The 4,154-nt window shown below is 45.8% G+C and overlaps 1 non-coding gene across 1 annotated transcript; it reads left to right on the top strand.

Annotated features, from left to right (window-relative positions):
- Nucleotides 1–346: 346 nt before the first annotated feature.
- Nucleotides 347–477, top strand: LOC114639493. Its single transcript, XR_003714015.1, has one exon. It is a non-coding gene; the product is annotated as a small nucleolar RNA SNORA17 (small nucleolar RNA).
- Nucleotides 478–4,154: the final 3,677 nt, after the last annotated feature.

Here is a 4,154-nt window from a genome sequence, read left to right as displayed (position 1 = left end):
GATAGCACTGTAAAAAAGAGGTGTATATCATGCATATATGTCTTAAATAATTTATAATGTGTGAATTACTTATGACAAAGGCTGGCATGTTGAATCACTGGAGATAGAGAGTAAACAATGCTAGGACATTAGTTATCTGGAAAATATTTAATTATGATTCCTATCTTAGTCTATGCTACCAAAAATGAATTCTAAGCCAATAAACACATTAAATATTTTTTAATAAAGAACACAAAAGAAAATATATATGTAATTTGGGGATGAAATATTTTTGCATGAGAAAAATATTAACAATGGAAACCAAAAAGGAGGGAGATTGAAATGACCACATAAAAATTTAAAACTTCCTACCCCTAGAGCCCTTGCAAGTGACTGTGTCACACGTGTGTCAGTAGATGGCAGAGAGGAGCAAGCCTATGTCTACACTTGGTGTTCTGACCTATGAACATCTGAACAATTGATTAGTAGCCTTACACTCCCTGAAAAAAGCGGAGCTTGAGTCTACCACCAACCTGGCACCATGGGGGCTCAGACAGGGAGCTAGCCTGAGAAGACCACTAGTCTGGTACCATGCAGGCCTTGGGGGGAGCAGACCATGCCCTAGATGACCCCTGCCCAGTGCCATAACGCACAATCAAGGCATAGCATTCCTGAGACCACTCTTGAGATGACCCCAGATACTCAAGAAACCATGGCAACCATTAAGAGGAGTAAGTAAGTGGTGGAAAAAGGAAGAGAAACAGAAGGATGTGGGCACAGTGAAGAGAGGCAGAACTGGAGACTTGAGGGCAGTGAGGAACAGTTAGGGGACAGTGGTGCCACCTGGGATCATGGTGGGGTCCTGGTCTGTGTTCCCACTAGGGGCCACATCTGGGTCCATAGTCCTGCAGCAGCAGCAGCAGGGGTCTGTTACCACAAAAAGCCAGGCAGATGTCTCTGGTTTGGGCTGCCACCCAGAAACATGTTGATGTCTGAGGGCTGTGCAGATCTGGCCCACCACTCACCTGGGCATCATGGGAGAGCTAGCCCTGGAGGAATGAAAGCAGGAGAGGTGGCCCTGCCCCTCATGTGCTGCAACACTTGGGAGAGCAGGCCCTGCACCTCGCTTGGGCAGCATGTGTGAGCATGAAAGTGTTGGACCAGCAACTTGTCTGCTATGTGGTGACATGGACAAGGGAGAATATACATTTAACTTTTATTCACCTGATATAATTGTGGTCTCTGAGTCTTGTCGTCTTCATCTGCTAACCTAGGCCTAGTCCTAAAAGCTTCTAGCCACCACACAATTCTATCTAGGCCTACAATATTTTCAGCCTCTGAGTCTTAAACTGCTGAATAAGCTCACTCTCTTTCGTTCTTCCTGAACTCTGGCTGGCTGGTTCAACTCAGCTGTTCTGGCTCAAACTCTTCTCCAAGCTGATTTCAATCTGGCTTCTCTCAGCTTCCTGAAGAATTGCTCTGTTTGGCCTCATACTAACTTTGGCAATCTGTTCTAATCTTCTGGCTCCTTCTCATTCTTGGGCTCATTCTGTTTTCACCTATGTCTAGTTTGTTCTCTCTCCAACCAGTCTCTGTACAACTACCCCAGTTAAAACTGCCTTCTTCTCTCTCTGGCCTGCATCTTAAGTAGCTTCCCTTTCCCCTTTCTTCTCGTGAAAGCTGGGCGTATCCTATTCTGTCAGATCATTCTCTGATTCATCACTTTGTCTGCCACTCAATTAGGCAACACTTTTAAACATAGGTGCTTCCTTCTACAAACTAACTTTACCTTCATTGTTTGGGATTAAAGGAATGTGCTAAAGACTGAGCCACACCACAGCTAGAAACAGGTATTTTCAGTAAATAACACAATCTTGGGGTTCACACTATGATCAAATATCCTGCAACAGGAGAGATGATGCCCCCCAGAACCTCAGCTTTTGCCACCTATGGCAGGCACGAAAGCTGGCTCATAGGGCACCAGAGAGCAGGACCTGTACCTCACCTGGGTAACACAGTAAAGCTGGACCTGGGTGTGGGAGTTGTGGATGAGCCAGCCATAAGAGTGGAGTGTGGGAAAACTGGTCCTGCCCCTTCTCTTCTGGGCAGTGGCTCAGATGAAGGAGATGCCCTCCCCCTCTCCTTCTTCCCTCCACATCTATAGCAGGAGGGAGAGCTGGCCCCAGGGTCATAAGTGTGGGAGAACTGGCCATGTCCCTCACTGTCTGCAGCACTAGAGAGAGCAGACCCTGCACCTCACCTGGGCAGCAATGTAGAGCTGGACCTGGTGATGGTATTTTCTTGTGAGCTAGCCTCAAGGGCTTGAGAATAGGGAAGCCTCTGGGCTGACCACTTCAGCTCCCTCTCTGGCTCAGATCCAGGACTTTGATTTGGCCCGTCTCAACATCTATCCCATCAATGAGTGCACGAAGGGGCCAGTTCTACAGATCCAAACTATAGGATCTCCATGACACAGGGCAACAGCAGGATATCTAAGAGAAGTCCCAGTGAGGTTCCAGTATTGATAGAGCAGCTGAAGCCAAAGCCTTGAACCAGACCAACAAATCTTATAATGAACATTTGTAGGCATGAGGGGCTGAGCTTGGATCCCCAGCAACTATCAAACCAAGTTAGGAATATGTACTGGCTGGTTTTATGGGCCAACTTGACACAAGCTGGAGTCATCAGAGAGGAAGGAGCCTCAGTTGAGGAAATGCCTTTGTGAGACCCATGTAGAGCATTATCTCAGTTAGTGATCAATGGAGGAAGGCCCAGCTCTTTGTGGGTGGAGCCATCTGGGCTGATAGTCCTGGGTTTGATAAGAAAGCAAGCTGAAGATGTCATGGGCCCGTAAGGAGCACCACTCCTTGGCCTCTGCATAAGTTCCTGCCTCCATGTTCCTACCCTGATTGCGTTCTTGTCCTGACTTCCTACAATGATGGACTATGATCTGGAAGTGTAAGCCAAATAAACTCCTCCCACCCCCACCGCAACTTGCTTTTTGGTCATGGTGTTTTCATCACTGTAATAGAAGCCCGGAGTAAGACAGCATAGTTCCATGCACCTGTGACCCCTGGTGCAGTGAGGGCAGAGAGGCAGCTCCCTAGTGCTTGCTGTCCAGTCAGCAAGTACCAGAGAGAGACCCTGTCTCAAAGAGAATGTGAAGAAGAGGGATCAAGGAAGACATCTAGCATTGACCTCTGGCCTTCACATGCACATGTGTGCACACTCATGCACGCGCGCGCGCACACACACACACACACACACACACACTGGAGGATGATTTAGAAACAGCTCACATTAATCTCAGACCTCCGCGTGTACTTGCAGGATGGGCTTCCTACTGAAATCATTTCCAAAGCCAACGGAAAATAAAATACTTGCACATTAAAAATAAAGAGGCTTGATGGTAGAAGACATACTTAGCATGTGCTAAACAGAGTCACAGGACTTGGACAGTGAACCCACAGCAGAAGAAATAAACTTACATCACTACGAATCAACAAATTTTACCTAGTGAAAGGGATTTAAAAAAAAAAAACGAGGAATAAAATGGGGAGACGTAGGCTGGAGGGTTACTGGTGAGTTTGAAACCAGCCTGGGCTATATACATTCTTTGTATTAAGCTAGCCAATAGCACACAGTGTGATCCTGTCTCAAACAAACAAACAAACAAACCAACAAAACCAAAAAACCAACACATCCCCCAAAGTAACTACACAACAATTTAACTATAAGGCACTGGGAATGTAGCTTGGAAATGGATTTTAGTGGTATGTATGTATAGCAAAACCTTTGTGTCTAGTTTTCAGTGAAATGTATAGCAAAACCTTTGTGTCTGGCTTTTAGTGAAATGTTTCAGCAAAGCCTTTGCTATGCCTGAGTTAATCAGTAGAGACTGAGAAATTGTTATGAGACTGTTTGAACCTTGAAGAAATGTCTCTCTGGAGAATCTGTACTTGGTGCTATGTGAGAGCTGAAGCTATACTGACCTTGGTCCTAAGACACTCCTGGCAAGCCTGGAGTTCTTACTTTTTGATTATGGCTACCCATGGTCAAAAGTGACTGAGATTTGTGTGGGTTGTTTGCTGTCAGGGGCAGCAAGGGCTAGATATAACATATGTACGTATGTTCTACTGAAATCAATCAATAGTAGGTGACTGCTTTTGTTGTTT

Source organism: Grammomys surdaster, unplaced genomic scaffold, assembly GCF_004785775.1.
Source record: "Grammomys surdaster isolate TR1022 unplaced genomic scaffold, NIH_TR_1.0 125739, whole genome shotgun sequence".
Classification (NCBI taxonomy): Eukaryota; Metazoa; Chordata; class Mammalia; order Rodentia; family Muridae; genus Grammomys; species Grammomys surdaster.
Note: the sequence above shows the minus strand (reverse complement) of the source record. Positions and strands in the feature narration are given on the sequence as shown.